The 19,727-nt window shown below is 39.7% G+C and overlaps 1 pseudogene across 1 annotated transcript; it reads left to right on the forward strand.

The window, feature by feature from the left end:
• Nucleotides 1-6,708: 6,708 nt before the first annotated feature.
• Nucleotides 6,709-8,189, forward strand: LOC309798698 (cell division cycle-associated protein 7-like; annotated as a pseudogene). Its single transcript has 2 exons — nt 6,709-6,780; nt 6,867-8,189. The product of its transcript is annotated as a cell division cycle-associated protein 7-like (transcript).
• Nucleotides 8,190-19,727: the final 11,538 nt, after the last annotated feature.

Consider the following 19,727-nt stretch of genomic DNA (forward strand, 5'->3'; position numbering starts at 1 on the left):
AAGACACCCACTTTATACCCAGGGACACATACAGACTGAAAGTGAGGGAATGGAAAATGATATGCCATGCAAATGGAAATCAAAAGGAAGTTGGAGTAGCAATACTCATATCAGATAAAATTGACTTTAAAGTAAAGGCTGTTACAAGAGACAAGTAAGGACACTGCATAATGATCAAGGGATCAATCCAAGAAGATATAACAATTGTAAATATTTATGAACCCAACACAGGAGCACTTCAATACATAAGGCAAATGCTAACAGCCATAAATGGAGAAACTGACAGTAACACAATGATAGTGGGGGACTTTAACACTCCACTTTCACCGATGGATGGATCAACCAGACAGAAAATTAATAAGGAAACACAAGCCTTAAATGACACATTAGACCGGATAGACTTAATTGATATTTATAGGATATTCTATCTGAAAGCAGCAGAATGCACTTTCTTCTCAAGTGCACATGGAACATTCTCCAGGATAGATCACATCTTGGGCCACAAATCAAGCCTTGGTAAATTTAAGAAAACTGAAATCATATCAAGCGTATTTTCCAAAAACAACACTATGAGATTAGAAATCAGTGACAGGAAAAAAATGTAAAAAACACAAACACATGAAGGCTAAACAATATGCTACTAAAAATCCAAGAGATCACTGAAGAAATCAACAAAGAAATAAGAAAAAAAACTGCAAAAAAATTGACAATGAAAACACAATGACCCAAAGCATATAGAATGAAGCAAAAGCAGTACTAAGAGGGAAATTTATAGCAATATAATCCTACATGAATAAACAAGAAAAATCTCAAATAAACAACATAACCTTACACCTAAAGCAACTAGAGAAAGAACAAACAAAATCCAAAGTAGGTAGAAGGAAAGAAATCATAAAAATCAGAGCAGAAATAAATTAAACAGAAACAAAGAAAACAATAGCAAAGATCAATAAACCTAAAAGCTGGTTATTTGAGAAGATAAACTAAATTGATAAAACTTTACCAGACTCATCAAGAAAAATAAGAGAGGAATCAAATCAATAAAATTAGAACTGAGAAAGGAGAATTTACAACTGACACTGCAGAAATACAAAGGGTCATGAGACACTACTACAAGCAACTGTATGCCAATAAAATGGACAACCTGGAAGAAATGGACACACTTTTAGAAAGCTACAACCTTCCAAGACTGAACCAGGAAGAAACAGAAAATATGAACAGACCAATCACAAGTAATGAAATTGAAACTGTGATTAAAAATCTTCCAACAAACAAAAGTCCAGGACCAGATGGCTTCACAGGTGAATTCTATCAAACATTTAGAGAGGAGTTAACACCTATTCTTCTCAAACTCATCCAAAATTTTTCAGAGGAAAGAACACTCCCAAACTCATTCTGTGAGATCACCATCACCCTGATACCAAAACCAGACAAAGATATTACATAAAAAAGAAAATTACACACCAATATCACTGATGAACATAGACGTAAAAATTCTCAACAAAATACTAGCAAACCAAATCCAACAACACTGTAAAAGGATTATACACAATGATCAAGTGGGATTTCTCCCAGTGATGCAAGGATTCTTCAATATAGACAAATCAATCATGTGAAACACCATATTAATAAATTGAAGATTAACAACCATATGATCATCTCAAGAGATGCCGAAAAAGCTTTTGACAAAATTCAACACCAATTTTTGTTGAAAACTTTCCAGAAAGTGGACATAGAGGGAACCTACTTCAAAATAATAAAAGTCATATATGACAAATCCACAACAAACATTATTCTCAATGGTGAAAAACTAAAAGCATTTCCTCTAAAATCAGGAAGAGCACAAGGATATCCACTCTAATCATTTTTATTCAACCTAGTTTTGGAAGTGCTAACCATGGCAAACAGAGAATAAAAAGAAATAAAAGGAATCCAAATTGGAAAAGAAGAAATAAAACTGTCACTGTTTGCAGATGACATAATACTATACATGAAAAATCCTAAAGATGCTACCAGAAAGCTACTAGAGCTCATCAACGAATTTGGCAAAGTTGTAGGCTAGAAAATTAATACACAGAAATCTCTTGCATACCTATACACTAACAAAGAAAGATCAGAAATAGAAATTAAGAAAACAATCCCATTTACCATTGCAACAAAAAGAATAAAATACCTAGGGATAGATATACATAAGGGGCCAAAAGAACTGTATGCAGAAAACTATCACATACTGATGAAAGAAGTCAAAGATGACAAATACAGATGGAGAGATATACCATGTTCTTGGATTGGAAGAATCAATATTGTGAAAATGACTATACTACCCAAAGCAATCTACAGATTCAATGAAATCCTTATCAAGTCACCAATGGCATTTTTCACAGCATTAGAATAAAAATATTTTACAATTTGTATGGAAACACAAAAGACCTCAAATAGCAAAAGCAATCTTGAGAAAAAACAAATGGAGTTGGAGGAATCAGACTCCCCAACATCAGACTATATTATAGGCCTACAGCAATCAAGACAGAATGCTACTGACACAAAAACAGAAATATAGATCAATGGAATAGGGTAGAAAGCCCAGAAATAAACCCATGCCACTATGGTGACTTAATCTATGACAAAGGAGGTCAGAATACACAATGGAGCAAAGGCAGCCTCTTCAATAAGTGGTGCTGGGAAAATTAGATAGCTACATGTAAAAGAATGAAATTAGAACACTCCCTAAAACCATACACAAAAATAAACTCAAAATGGTTTAAAGATCTAAATGTAAGGCCAGACACTATAAAACTCTTAGAGGAAAACAGGCAGAACACTTTATGACATAAATTGCAGCAAGATCTATTTTGACTCACCTCCTAGAGTAATGGAAATAAAAACAAAAATAAACAAATGGGGCCTAATGAAATTTAAAAGCTTTTGCACAGCAAAGAAAACTATAAAGAAGATGAAAAGACAACCCTCAGAAAGGGAGAAAATATTTGCAAATGAAGCAACTGACAAAGGGTGAATTTCCAAAATATACAAACAGCTCATTTAACTCAATATCAAAAAAAAAACATACAACCCAATCAAAAACTGCACAGAAGACCTAAATAGACATTTCTCCAAAGAAGACATACAGATGGCCAGCAAACACATGAAAAAAAATGCTCAACATCACTAATTATTACAGAAATGGAAGTCAAAACTACAATGAGATATCACCTCATACCAATGAGAATGGCCGTCATCACATAATCTACAAACAATAAATGCTGGAGTGTGTGTGGAGAAAAGAGAACCCTCTTGCACTGTTGGTAGGAATGTAAATTGATACAGCCATTATGGAGAACAGTATGGAGGTTCCTTAAAAAATTAAAAATAGGAGTACCATGTGGCCCAGCAATCCCACTACTGGGCATATATTCAGAGAAAGCCATAAGTCATAAAGACACATGCACCCCAATGTTCATTGCAGCACTATTTACAATAGCCAGGACATGGAAAAAACCTAAATATCCATTAACAGAGGAATGGATAAAGAAGATGTGGTACATATATACAATTTAATGTTACTCAGCCATAAAAAGGAATGAAATTGGGTAATTTGTAGAGATGTGGATGGACCTAGAGACTGTCAAACAGAGTGAAGTAAGTCAGAAAGAGAAAAACAAATATCATATATTAATGCATACATGTGGAATGTAAAAATTTGGTATAGACGATCTTATTTAGAATGCATAAATAGAGACACAGACGTAGAGAACAAACATATAGATACCAAGGGGGAAGGGAGGGGTGAAATGAATTGTGAGAGTGGGATTGACATATATACGCTATTGATACTATGTATAAAATAGATAACTAATGAGAACCTACTGTATAGCACAGGGAACTCTACTCAATGCTCTGTGGTGACCTAAATGGGAAGGAAATCCAACAAAGAGGGGACATATGTATACGTACAGCTGATTCACTTTGCGTACAGTAGAAACTAACACAATATTGTAAGGCAACTCTACTCCAATATAAATTTTAGAAAAATGTTGAGACAGCAAAGGAATATATCTCAGATGAAGGAACAAGATAAAATCCCAGAACAACTAAGCCAAACCGAGATGGCCAATCTACCAGAAAATTAATTTGGAGTAATGGTAGTGAAGATGATCCAAGATCTTGGAAAAAGAATGGAGGCACAGATTGAGAGGATACAAGCAATGTTTAATGAAGACCTAGGAGAACTAAAGAACAAACAGAGATGAACAATACAATAACTGAAATGAAAAATACACTAGAAGGAATCAGTAGCACAATAACTGAGGCAGAAGAATGCATAAATGGGGGCTTCCCTGGTGGAGCAGTGGTTGAGAGTCCGCCTGCCGATGCAGGGGACACAGGTTTGTGCCCTTGTCTGGGAAGATCCCACATGCCATGGAGTGGTTAGGCCTGTGAGCCATGGCCACTGAGCCTGCATGTCAGGAGAACTGTGCTCCACAACAGGAGAGGCCACAACGGTAAGAAGCCCATGTACCGCAAAAAAAAAAAAAAAAGAAAGAATGCATAAATGACCTGTAATACAGAATGGTGGAAATCACTGCTGCAGAACAGAATGAAGAAAAAAGAATGAAATGATATTAAGACCATCTAAGAGACCTCTGGGACAACATTAAATTCACCAACATTTGCATTATAGGGATCCCTAAAGGAGAAGAGGAAGAGAAAGGACCTGACAAAATATTTGAAGAGATTATATTTGAAAGCTTCCTTAACATGGGAATGGAAAGAGTCACCCAAGTCCTGGAAGCACAGAGAGTCCCATACAGGATAAACCCAAGGAGGAACACTTTTAGACACATAGTAATCAAACTGTCAAAAATTAAAGACAAAGAAAAAATACTAAAAGCAACAAGGGAAAAGTAACAAATAACATACAAGGTAATCCCCATGAGGTTATCAGCTGATTTCTCAGCAGAAACTCTGCAGACCAGAAGGGAGCGGCGTGATACATTTACAGTAGTGAAAGGGAAGAACCTACAACCAATACTCTCATTCAGATTTGATGGAGAAATTAAAATCTTTACAGACAAGCAAAAGCTAAGAGAATTCATCACCACAAGACCAGCTTTGCAACAAATGTAAAGGAACATCTCTAAAGAGAAAAGAAAAGGCCAATACTAGAAATAAGAAAATTAGGAATGGAAAACCTCACCAGTAAAGGCAAACATAAAGTAAAGGTAGGAAATCATCTGCACACAAATATATCAAAAACAGCACTTGTGAGAAGTGGAGAGAAAAATACAGGATATTGGAAATGCATTTGAAAGTAAAAGACCAGCAACTTAAAATAATCTTGTTTATATATAGACTGCTATATCAAAGCCTCATGGTAACCACAAACCAAAAATCTACAGTAGATACACATACAAAAATGAAAAAGGAATCCAACACAACACTAACTTTAGCCATCAAATCACAAGAGGAGAGAACAAAAGAGGAAGGGAAGAAAAAAGACCTACAAAATCAAATCCAAAACAATTAACAAAATGGCAATAAGAGCATACATATTGATAATTACCTTGAAAGTAAATGGATTAAATGCTCCAACCAAAAGACACAGACTGTCTGAATGGATACACAAAGACCTGTACATATGCTCTCTACAAGAGACCCACTTCAGATCTAGGGGCACATACAGACTGAAAGTGAGGGGATGAAAAAAGGTATACCATGCAAATAGAAATCAAAAGAAAGCTGGAGTAGCAACATTCATATCAGACAAAATCGACTTTAAAACAAAGACTACTACAAGAGACAAAGAAGGATACTACATAATGATCAAGGAGTCAATCCAACAAGAAGATATAACAATTGTAAATATTTATGCACCCAACATAGGAGCACCTCAATACATAAGGCAAATGCTAATAGACATAAATGGAGAAATTGACAGTAACACAGTAATAGTGGGGGACTTTAACACTTCACATTCATCAATGGACTGATCATCGAGACAGAAAATCAATAAGGAGACACAGGCCTTAAATGACACATTAGACCAAATGGACTTAACTGATATTTATAGAGCATTCTATCTAAAAGCAGCAGAATACACATTCTTCTTAAGTGCACATGGAACATTCTCCAGGACTGACCACCTGTTGGGCCGCAAAGTGAGCCTTGGTAAATTTAAGAAAATAGAAATCATATCAAGCATCTTTTCAAAGCACAACACTATGAGATTAGAAATAAATTACAAGAAAAAAAACTGTAAAAAGACTAACACGTGGAGGCTAAACAATATGCTACTAAATAACCAGTGGATCACTGAAGAAATCAAAGAAGAAACCAAAAAATACCTAGAGACAAATGTAAACCAAAGCATGATGATCCAAAACCTATGGGACATGGCAAAAGCAGTTCTAAGAGGGAAGTTCATCGAAATACAAACTTCAGGAAACAAGAAAAATCACAAATAAACAACCTAACTTTACACCTCAAGCAACTAGAGAAAGAAGAACAAACAAAATCCGAACTTAGCAGAAGGAAAGAAATCATAAAGATCACAGTAGAAATAAATGAAATAGAGATGAAGAATAGCAAAGATCAATGAAAATAAAAGCTGGTTCTTCGAGAAGATAAAGAAAACTAATAAACCTTTAGCCAGACTCATCAAGAAAAAAAGGGAGAGGACTCAAGTCAATAAAATTGGTAATTCGGGCCATGCCCCGCCCCTCCAGCCTGGGTTCTGCGTGCCCTGCTGGCCAGCATGACTCGGACTCTGTCTCCTGCATGGTGCAACCACAGGGTGCCTGGCTGCTCAGCTCTCCCCACTCCCAGAACCAGCCACCAGCATGGGCACTCGCCATGTGCCATGAAAGTATCACAGAGCAAAGAAGAACTTCAAGAAATTCAGCTGTGTGAAGTTGATTTCCATGGAAACCTCATCATCCTCTGACAACAGTTGTGACAGCTTTGCTTCTGATAATTTTGCAAACACAAAACCTAAATTCAGGTCAGATATCAGTGAAGAATGGCAAATGTTTTTTATGAGGACTCTGATAATGAATCTTTCTGTGGCTTTTCAGAAAGTGAAGTGCAAGATGTGTTAGACCATTGTGGATTTTTACAGAAACAAAGGCCAGATGTCACTAACAAACTGGCCACTACTTTTCATGCCAACAATGATGATAAAACGTTTTTGCGGTTTCTCAGAAAGTGAGATACAAGATGGAATGAGGCTGTAGGCAGACTGCGTGGGCTGTCAACCCGCAGTCAGTGCAGAAGTTCCGGACCTCTCTGGGTGGCCATGAAGTTTCCAACTTGAAACACTAGGGGAGCAGCCAACAAGAGAGCAGCGCCCTCCGAACCCTCAGAGAATTCTGTGATTGACTGCAATTCTGATTCAGAAGATGAAAGTGGCATGATTTTTTTGGAGAAAAGGGCTTTAAATATAAAGCTAAACAAAGCAATGCTTGCAAAACTAATGTGATAATTTGAAAGCTTCCCTGGCTTCTTCCCTGGAAGGCATTCCCTACCAAGCCCCAGTTCACATCCAAAGACACCCCAAAGGCACACATTTCCAGGTGTCACCTGCAGGAGAAACCCTGAGCAGAGAGCTCGTCCTCTTATCAGGTCAAGGTCTCAGGTCCTTGGGTTGCACAGTGCCCTGCCCACAGAGGAGGAGGAGGAGGAGGAAGAGGAGGATAAGTTGGTGAGAAAGAGGAAGTCCATGGCCGGTTACATGAATGAAGATGACATGCCCTGAAGCCGTCACCCTGATCCATGACACTTCCCCATATAATTCTCCTGGTGGACAAAATCACGGAGGAAGAATTGGACAACATCTGCAACAACTCTCAAGAGAAGACCTATAACCGTTCATCGGGATCAACTTCTCATCAGTGCTGCCAGAAAACTATTAATACCAAGACAAACTTCAGAAACCCAGGGTGCTGGGGCTTTCAAAGCCAGTTCTGTGAGCGCTGCCTTCAAACTGTTACAGTGATGAAGGCAGGGACGCTCTGCTAGACCCAAACTGGCACTACCCACACTGTCGTGGGATATGCAACTGCAGATTCTGTTGGCAGAGAGACGGGGGGTATGCAACTGGGGTGCTTGTGTACTTAGCCAAGTACCATGGCTTCAGGAACATGCATGCTTACTTGAAAAGTCTAAAACAGGAGTTTGAAATGCAAGCATAATAATTGGAAGATCCACTACCTGCCTTCCACTTCACGCATCTTCCTTGTTTTAAAGTTTAAAATTTTATCATGTGATTGAAACCCAAGTTAAGATTTCTGATAATCGTCTATCTTATAGGCAAATCAAGTTAACCTCATTAGACATGCCTGCATGTCTGGGCATCATGGAGGTATAGTGCCAACTCTACTCTGCCTTCCTGCAGTTTCTCCTTTGCTTTCCCCCTCACCCCTCATCCCATGCCATCCCCCTCTTATTTCCAGTGCTTCTTTTCCATTTTTTAGTTCCAGAATCCTTTTAAATTGACCATTTTATGAAAGCATGTTTGATTTAATTGGTGTTGAAATAACCCTGGAATCCACCCATAAAACCAAGCACTTAGAAATGCAGTAGCAGTGTTAACTAACTACATCCCTCAGTTTCCAGAGACTAACCCTCTAACTTGCTTACATGAAAACACTGGATCTGATTTAGTGTTCATTTCCTTTTTTTTTTTTTTTTTTTTTTGCGGTACACGGACCTCTCACTGTTGTGGCCTCTCCCGTTGCGGAGCACAGGCTCTGGACGCGCCGGCTCAGCGGCCATGGCTCACGGGCCTAGCTGCTCTGCGGCATGTGGGATCTTCCCGGACTGGGGCACAAACCCGTGTCCCCTGCGTCGGCAGGCAGACTCTCAACCACTGCGCCACCAGGGAAGCCCCCCATTGACATTTTTTAACAGAATCAAGGCACAAGAGTCTTAAAACCATGCGGAAAAATTAGGTGATTGTTGGCAAGTGGAGTATATGACTGTGGAGACCTCTCAGGAGAATATTCCATATATTGTGCTTATTATTCAAGTTGTCACAGTTGAAGCTTAGTTGCTGCAGATTTCTTCCACCAAGTGCATCTGGCCCACACGGTCACAACCCAAAGGTTCGTGGACAGTGCCATGCTTGAAATCATTGTAGAAAAGCCATCCTGGGGAATTGGGAAGGGGAGCCTTCAGGAGTAGGTCGATTTGAATTCATGGAATAAAACTTCAAAATAATTGTAGCTTGCCAAGTTTATTTCAGTTCACAACGTAAGGTATTTCAAATAAATTCTTGTTTATGTTGCACGGAAAATTGATACTTATATTTGGCTACAATTCTTTGCAGTTTTTACTTTCTTGAAGAAATTGTAAGCCAGGTACAGGGTTCACATTCAGGTATGAAGCCCTTTTATAACGCTGAGAAGTGCCTTTTTGGAGAAGGGTGACTTTCAACAGTTTGCTAACTTGACATCTCTGCCAGTATACTTTCTGGGCAGAGTCCATGTGTCATCTCTCCTTCCCTCTGTTTTGGCATGAACCAAATTGTTCAATAGAGGTAGACTATACCTGTGTCTGTGTTCATTTTGCTTTGCATCTGCAGCCTGTAGCTGTGCCCTTGCAGTGTTTGGTGCATAACTGGACCTTGAATCAATAAATGTAAATAGAGTTTTTGATCTGTTATGCTGTTATACAAAGTTTTTTATTTTAATAATAAAATGGTCTGTTCTAAATAAAATAAAATTGGAAATGAAAAAGGAAAAGTTACAACTGACATCACAGAAATACAAAGGCACATAAGAGACTACTATGAACAACTATATGCCAATTAAATGGACTACCTGGAAGAAATGGACACATTCTTAGAAAAGTATAACCTTCTAAGACTGAACCAGGAAGAAATGGAAAATATGAAGAGACCAATCACAGGTAATGAAATTGAAACTGTGATTAAAAACTACCAACAAACAAAAATCCAGGACCAGATGGTTTCACAGGGGAATTCTATCATTTAGAGAAACGTTAACACCTATCCTTCTGAAACTCTTCCCAAAAATTGTAGAGGAAGTAATACTCCCAAACTCATTCTATGAGTCCACCATCACCCTGATACCAAAACCATACCACACAAAAAAAGAAAATTACAGGCCAATATCACTGATGAACATAGACTCAAAAATCTTCAACAAAATACTAGCAATCTGAATCCAACAATATTTTAAAAGGATCATACACCAGTATAAGTGGGATTTATCCCAGGGATGTAAGGATTTTTCAATATCCACAAAAAATCACTGTGATACACCACATCAACAAACTGAAGAATAAAAACCATCTCAATAGATGCCAAAAAGCTTTAGACAAAATTCAACACACATTTATGAAAAAAACTCTCCAGAAATTGGGCACAGTGGGAACATACTTCAACATAGTAAAGGCCATATATGACAAACCGACAGTTAACATCATACTCAATGGTGAAAATCTGAAAGCATTTCCTCTAAAATTAGGAACAAGACAAGGATGTCCACTCTCACCCCTTTTATTCAACATAGTTTTGGAAGTTCTAGCTGCAGCAATCAGAGAAGAAACATAAATAAAAGGAATCCAATTTGGAAAAGAAGAAGTAAAACTGTCACTGTTTGCAGATGGCATGATACTATACATAGAAAATCCTAAAGATGCTAACAGAAAACTACTAGAGCTCATCAGTGAATTTGGTAAAGTTGCAGGATACAAAATTAACACACAGAAATCTGTTGCATTCGTATGCATCAACAATGAAATATCAGAAAGATAAATTAGAGAAACAATCCCATTTCCCATTACATTCAAAAGAATAAAATATTTAAGAATAAACCTACTTAAGGATACAGAAGATACATACTCCCAAAACTTTAAGACCCTGATGAAAGAAATTGAAGATGGCAAAAACAGATGGAGGGCTTCCCTGGTGGCGCAGTGGTTGAGAGTCTGCCTGCCGATGCAGGGGACACGGGTTTGTGCTCCATTCTGGGAAGATCCCACATGCCACGGAGTGGCTACACTGTGAGCCTTGGCCACTGAGCCTGCGCGTCCAGAGCCTGTGCTCCACAATGGGAGAGGCCACAACAGTGAGAGGCCCTCGTACCACAAAAAAAAAAAGCAGATGGAAAGATGTACCATGTTCTTGGATTGGAAGACCAATATCATCAAAATGACAATCCAGGGCATGTGCAGATTCAGTGCACTTCTTATCAAATTACCAATGGCATTTTTCACAGAATTAGGACAAAAAAATCTTAAAATTTTATGGATACACAGAAGACCCTGAACAATCAAAGCAACCTTGAGAAAGAAAAACGGAACTGGTGGAATGAGGTCTCCTGACTTTATACTACAAAGATACAGTCATTAAAACCGTATGGTAGTAGCAAAAAAACAGAAATATATATCAATGAAACAGGATAGAAAGCCCAGAAATAGACCCATTTACCTATGGTCAATTACTTTATTACAAAGGATGCAAGACTATATGATCGAGGGAAGACAGTCTCATCAATAAATGGTGCTGGAAGAACTGGACAGCTATATGTTAAAAAATTAAATTAGAACATGCTTTAACACCACATACAAAAATAAACTCAAAATGGATTAAAGACCTAAATGTAAAACCTGATACTATAAAACGCTTAGAGGAAAACGTAAGTCAAACTTTTTGAGATAAATTGCAGAAGTAACGTTTTCAAGCCATCTCCTAGGGTAATGAAAAAATATAAACAAATGGGACCTAATGAAATTCAAAAGCTTTTGCACAGCAAAGAAACCATAGACAAAACAAAACAAAAAAAGCAACCCACAACATGGATTGGAAATGATGTGACTGACAATGGATTAGTCTCCAAAATCAACAAACAGTTCATGCAGCTCAATATCAAAAAGGCAACCCAATAAAAAAATAGGCAGAAGACCTAAATAGACATTTCTCCAAAGAAAACATACAGATGGCCACGAGGCACATGAAAAGATGCTCAACATTACTAATTAGTAGAGAAATGTGCATCAAAACTACAATGAGATATCACTTCACACCAATCAGGATGGTCATCATCAAAAAATCTATAAACAATAATTCTGGAGAGGATGTGGACAAAAGGGAAACCTGGGGGCAGAGTCAAGATGGCAGACTAGGAGGACGTGGAATTTGCATCTCTGCACAACAAGGGCACCTGTTATGCACTGGTGGGGGACCATGGACACCTAAGGGGATGGGAGGAACCCCTAGCAACTGGGCAGGTTGTGGTAGGGAGTGAGGGGGGAGGAGAAGTGGAGGTGGGACCAGACCGGTGACCCTGAGAGGCAGCTAGGGAACGGGAAGGGATCCCACACGCTGAGGGGGAAAGAAGGGACCATTGGGAGGGCAGAGGATCAAAAGTGAGCATGGCCAATATTTCCCCTGCCCACTTGGGCCCCCAGGAACCTGCTGAGATCCCAGGCCTGATCCTCTTCCCACCAAGGCCCCCTCCAGCTGCGTGCATCCTGAGGTAGTGGGAGGGAGGGAAGACGGAGCAAAAGTAAAGGCCGGACTTACAGGACCTGCACCCCTGAGGGGCAGCTGTGGGTGGGGCGGAGTTCCTACAGCTGGCAGGACCCAGCCATTGTTAGGTGTACAGTGGTAAGAGGGGCAGGGGAGAATTTGGGGGAGCAGGTGGAGAAGTGGAAGGGAGCATGGCCAGCCCTTTCTCTGCCCACTTGGGCACCGGGAAGCCTGTTGGGTTCCCAGGCCTAATCCTCTTCTCTTGGAGCATCCTTCCTGCCTCGCAGAGCCCAAGTCCTGTCCCTACACCCCCACCAAAGTCCCTACCACTACATGCATCACTCAGAGACACCCTCTGAGACCACCTTCAAACACACTGAGCCTAATCCCCACCCACACACCCTCACCCAGGGCCTTACCTCCAAAACTCTGGAACTCCGTTTCTGGAGCCCCCTCTGGGTGTGCTACCTCTCCCCTTCTGCAATGGTCATAGCCTAGGCCCCACTCCACACTTGAAAGTCACCCTGCCTAAGCCCCACTGCAAGGCCATTTCTGGCTGCAAGGGTGCTGAGCCTAGGCCCCGCCCCACCCTAAATACCAACCCTGCCTAAGTTCCACCCACCTCCTAAGCTCTGCCCCCACATAGCCAAGGCCTTTTCTGGCCTTTTCTTTTTCTTTTCTTTTCTTTTTCTTCCTTTAGCTTGGGGTTCTGTTATACATTGTTGTTGATTCATTTATATTTTTATTTTTTCCAACAAATCTTTTCTTTTTCTAATTTTATTTTATTCTTTATACTTCATTATTGTTCTGTTCCTTTTGACTTGTTCCCTTTTTTTATGTTCTTCTTTCCTTTTTTCTGTTGTGGTTTTGCTTTATATTGTTTCAGTTGTTATATTTTTTTATTTTTCCAAATATATTTTCTTATCTTTCTAATTTTATTTTATTTTTTATTCTTTGTTATTGTACTGCTCCTGTTTTTCCTTTTTTTTTTTTTTTTTTTTTGCCACACTGTGTGGCTTGTGGAATCTTGGTTCCCAGGACAGGGTTTGGGCCTGAGCTCCTGTGGTGGGAGCACTGAATCCAAACTGCTGGACTAACAGAGAACCTCAGATCCCAGGGAATATTAACTGGAGTGAGGCCGCCTAGATGTCCTCATCTTGGCACCAAGACCCGGCTCTACACAACTGCCTGCAGACTTCAGTGCTGGATGCCTCAGGCCAAACAACCAGTAAGACAGGAATACGGCTCCACACATCAAAAAAATAAAATGAAATGACAAAAATTATGTTACAGATGAAAGATTAACATAAAGACCTACAAGACCAAATAAATGAAGATGAAATAGGCAACCTACCTGAAAAAAAATTCAGAGTAATGATAGTAAAGATGATCCAAAACCTCTGAAAAAGAATACAGAAAATACAAGAAATGTTGAACAAGGACCTAGAAGAAGTACACAGCAAACGAACAGTGATGAACAGCACAATAACTGAAATTAGAGGGGTGGGATAGGGAGGGTGGGAGGGAGATGCAAGAGGTAGGAGATATGGAGATATATGTATATGTATAGCTGATTCACTTTGTTATACAGCAGAAACTAACACAACACAGCACTGTAAAGCAATTACACTCCAATAAAGATGTTAAAAAATACTATAGAAGGAATCAATAGCAAAATATCTGAGGCAGAAGTACAGAAAAGTGAGCTGGAAGATAAAATGGTGGAAATAACTGCCACGGAGCAGATTAAAGAAAAAAGAATGAAAAGAATTGAAGACAGTCTCAGAGACCCTTGGGACAACATTAAATGCACAAACATTCGAATTACAGGGGTCCCAGAAGAAGAAGAGAAAGGGTCTGAGAAAATATTTGAAGAGATTACTGTTGAAACTTTCCCTAACATGGGAAAGGAAATAGCCACTCAAGTCCAGGAAGTTTAGAGAGTCCCATACAGGATAAAACCTAGGAGAAACACACACAGACACATATTAATCAAACTAACAAAAATTATATTCAAGGAAAAAATCTTAACAGCAGCAACAGAACAGAAAAAAATAACATACAAGGGAATAACCATAAGGTTATCAGCTGATTTCCCAACAGAAAATCTATAGGCCAGAAGAGAGTGGCAGGCTATATTTGAAGTGATGAAAGGAAAGAGCCTACAAACAAGATTACCCAGCAAGGACCTCATTCAGATTTGATGGAGAAATCAAATCTTTGCAGACAAGCAAAAGATATGAGAATTCAACACCACAAAACCAGCTTTACAACAAATGCTAAAGGAACTTCTCTAATTGGGAAACAAAAGAAAACAGAAGACCCACAAAAACAAACCCAAATCAATTAAGAAAATGGCAATAGGAACATACATATTGATAATCACCTTGAATGTAAATAGATTAAATGCTCCAACCAAAAGAAACAGACTGGCTGAATAGAGTCAAAAACAAAGCCCTTATATATGCTATGTACAAGAAACCCACTTCAGACCTAGGGACACATACAGACTGAAAGTGAGGGAATGGAAAAAGATATTCCATGCAAATGGGAATCACAAGAAAGCTGGAGTAGCAATTCTCATATCAGACAAAGTAGACTTTAAAATAAAGACTATTACAAGAGACAAAGAAGGACACTACATAATGATCAAGGGATCAATCCAAGAAGAAGACATAAAATCTGTAAATAGTTATGCACCCAACATAGGAGCACCTCGATACATAAGGCAAATGCTAACAGCCATAAAAGGAGAAATCAACAGTAACAGAATAATAGTGGGAGACTTTAACACCCCACTTACACCAACAGACAGCTCATCCACACAGAAATTAAAATAGGAAACAGAAGCTTTAAATGACACAATAGACCAGATAGACTTAATTGATATTTTTAAGACCTTCCACCTGAAAGTGGAAAAATACACTTTCTTCTCAAGTGTACACGAAATGTTCTCTAGCATAGATCATATCTTGAGTCAAAAATCAAGGCTTGGAAAATTTAAGAAAATTGATGCTTTTATCAAGCATCTTTTCCGACCACAACAATATGATATTAGAAATCAGTTACAGGAAAAAAAAAACAGTAAAAAACACAAATACATGGAGGCTAAACAGTGTGCTGCTAAATAACCAAGAGATCATTGAAGAAATCAAAGAAGAAATTTAAAAATACCTATAAAAAATGACAACAAAAACAAGACAATCCAAAACCTATGGGATGCACCAAAAGCAGTTCTAAGAGGGAAGTTTTTACCAATTCAAGCTCCCTCAAGAAACAAGAAAAATCTCAAATAAACAATCTAATCTTACACCTAAAGCAATTAGAAAAAGAAGAACAAAGAAAACCCAAGGTTAGTAGAAGGAAAGAAATCATAAATATCAGATCAGAAACAAATGAAAAAGAAATGAAGGAAACAATAGCAAAGAGCAATAAAACTAAAAGCTGGTTCTTTGAGAAGATAAACAAAATTGATAAACCATTATCCAGACTCATCAAGAAAAAAAGGGAGAGGACTCAAATCAATAAAATTAGAAATGAAAAAGGAGAAGTTGCAAGTGACACTGCAGCAATACAAAGGGTCATGAGAGTACTAAAAGTAACTATGTGCTAATGAAACAGACAGCCTGCAAGAAATGGACAAATTCTTAGAAAGGTACAACTTTACAAGATTGAACCAGGAAGAATTAGAAAATTTAAAAAGGCCAATAACAGGTAATGAAATTGAAACTGTAATTAAAAATCTTCCAACAGAACTTCCGGGTAAGATGGCGGAAGAGTAAGATGCGGAGATCAGCTTCCTCCCCACGGATACACCAGAAATACAGCTACACGTGGAACAACTCCTACAGAACACCTACTGAACGCTGGCAGAAGACCCCAGACCTCCCAAAAGGCAAGAAACCCCCCACATACCTGGGTAGGGCAAAGCAGAGAGATCCGCACACAGAGGATCGGTGCCGAGCGGCACTCACCAGCCCGAGAGGCTTGTCTGCTCACCCGCCGGGGTGGGCGGGGCTGGGAGCTGAGGCTCGGGCTTCGGTCAGAGCGCAGGGAGAGGACTGGTGTTGGCGGTGTGAACACAGCCTGAAGGGGGCTAATGAGCCATAGCTAGCCGGCAGGGAGTCCGGGAAAACTCTGGAGCTGCCGAAGACGCAAGAGACTTTTTCTTCCCTCTTGGTTTCCTGGTGCGCGAGGAGAGGGGATTAAGAGCGCTGCTTAAAGGGGCTCCACAGACGGGCGCGAGTCATGACTGAAAGCGCGGAGCCCAGTGACGGGCGTGGGACGCTGGGGCTGCTGCTGCTGCCGCCAAGAAGCCTGTGTGCGAGCGCAGGTCACTGCCCACACCGCGCTTCCAGGAGCCTGTGCAGCCCGCCACTGCCGGGGTCCCGGGATCCAGGGGCGGCTTCCCTGGGAGAACGCACGGCGCGCCTCAGGCTGGTGCAACGTCACGCCGACCTCTGCCGCTGCAGGCTCGCCCCGCACTCCGTGCCCCTCCCTCCCGCCCGGCCTGAGTGAGCAAGAGTCCCCGAAGCGTCTGCTCCTTTAACCCTGTCCTGTCTGAGCAAAGAACAGACGCCCTCCGGCGACCTACACGCAGAGGCGGGGCCAAATCCAAAGCTGAGACCCAGGAGCTGTGAGAAAAAAGAAGAGAAAGGGAAACTTCTCCCAGCAGCCTCAGAAGCAGTGGATTAAAGCTCCACAATCAACTTGATGTACCCTGCATCTGTGGAATACATGAATAGACAACACATCATCCCAAATTGAGGAGCCCAGAGTCAGTGCTGTGCCTCTGAGGTGGGAGAGCCAACTTCAGGACACTGGTCCACAAGAGACCCCCCAGCTCCACGTAATATCAAACGGCAAAAATCTTCCAGAGATCTCCATCTCAACACCAGCACCCAGCTTCACTCAACGACCAGCAAGCTACAGTGCTGGACACCCTATGCCAAACAACTAGCAAGACAGGAACACAACGCCACCCATTACCAGAGAGGTGGCCTAAAATCATAAAAAGTCTGCAGACACCCCAAAACACACCACCAGACGTGGACCTGCCCACCAGAAAGACAAGATCCAGCCTCATCCACCAGAACACAGGCACTAGTCCCCTCCACCAGGAAGCCTACACAACCCACTAAACCAACCTTAGCCACTGGGGACAGACACCAAAAACAACGGGAACTACGAACCGGCAGCCTGCAAAAAGGAGACCCCAAACACAGTAACATAAGCAAAATGAGAAGACAGAAAAACACACAGCAGGAGAAGGAGCAAGATAAAAACCCACCCGATCTAACAAATGAAGAGGTAATAGGCAGTCTACCTGAAAAAGAATTCAGAATAATCATGGTAAAGATGATCCAAGATTCTATTTCCCAGATCCAAAATCTTGGAAATAGAATAGACAAAATGCAAGAAACAGTTAACAAGGACCTAGAAGAACTAAAGATGAATCAAGCATCGATTAAAAACACAATAAATGAAATAAAAAATACTCTAGATGGGATCAATAGCAGAATAACTGAGGCAGAAGAACGGATAAGTGAGGTGGAAGATAAAATAGTGGAAATAACTGCTGCAGAGCAAAATAAAGAAAAAAGAATGAAAAGAACAGAGGACAGTCTCAGAGACCTCTGGGACAACATTAAACGCACCAACATTCGAATTATAGGGGTTCCAGAAGAAGAAGAGAAAAAGAAAGGGACTGAGAAAATATTTGAAGAGATTATAGTTAAAAACTTCCCTAATATGGGAAAGGAAATAGTTAATCAAGTCCAGGAGGCACAGAGAGTCCCATACAGAATAAATCCAAGGAGAAATACGCCAAGGCACATATTAATCAAACTGTCAAAAATTAAACACAAAGAAATCATATTAAAAGCAGCAAGGCAAAAACAACAAATAACACACAAGGGAATCCCCATCAGGATAACAGCTGATCTCTCAGCAGAAACTCTACAAGCCAGAAGGGAGTGGCAGGACATAATTAAAGTGATGAAGGAGAAAAACCTGCAACCAAGATTCCTCTACCCAGCAAGGATCTCATTCAGATTTGATGGAGAAATTAAAACCTTTACAGACAAGCAAAAGCTGAGAGAGTTCAGCACCACCAAACCAGCTTTACAACAAATGCTAAAGGAAATTTTCTAGGCAAGAAACACAACAGAAGTAAAAGACCTACAATAACGAACCCAAAACAATTAAGAAAATGGGAATAGGAACATACATATCGATAATTACCTTAAATGTAAATGGACTAAATGCTCCCACCAAAAGATACAGATTGGCTGAATGGATACAAAAACAAGACCCATATATATGCTGTCTACAAGAGACCCACTTCAGACCTAGAGACACATACAGACTGAAAGTAAGGGGATGAAAAATGATATTCCATGCAAATGGAAACCAAAAGAAAGCTGGAGTAGCAATTCTCATATCAGACAAAATAGACTTTAAAATAAAGACTACTAGAAGAGACAAAGAAGGACACTACCTAATGATCAAGGGATCGATCCAAGAAGAAGATATAACAATTGTAAATATTTTTGCACCCAACATAGGAGCACCTCAATACATAAGGCAAATACTAACAGCCATAAAAGGAGAAATCGACAGTAACACAATCATAGTAGGGGACTTTAACGCCCCACTTTCATCAATGGACAGATCATCCAAAATGAAAATAAATAAGGAAACACAAGCTTTAAATGATACATTAAACAAGATGGACTTAATTGATATTTATAGGACATTCCATCCAAAAACAACAGAATACACATTTTTCTCAAGTGCTCATGGAACATTCTCCAGGATAGATCGTATCTTGGGTCACAAATCAAGCCTTGGTAAATTTAAGAAAATTGAAATTGTATCAAGTATCTTTTCCGACCACAATGCTATGAGACTAGATATCAATTACAGGAAAAGAGCTGTAAAAAATACAAACACATGGAGACTAAACAATACACTACGTAATAACGAAGTGATCACTGAAGAAATCAAAGAGGAAATTAAAAAATACCTAGAAACAAATGACAATGGAGACACGACGACCCAAAACCTATGGGATGCAGCAAAAGCAGTTCTAAGAGGGAAGTTTATAGCAATACAATCCCACCTTAAGGAACAGGAAACATCTCGAAAAAACAACCTAACCTTGCACCTAAAACAATTAGAGAAAGAAGAACAAAAACATCCCAAAGTTAGCAGAAGGAAAGAAATCATAAAA

The sequence above is a fragment of the Mesoplodon mirus genome, assembly GCF_964341445.2.
Source record: "Mesoplodon mirus genome assembly, chromosome: 2".
Classification (NCBI taxonomy): domain Eukaryota; kingdom Metazoa; phylum Chordata; class Mammalia; order Artiodactyla; family Ziphiidae; genus Mesoplodon; species Mesoplodon mirus.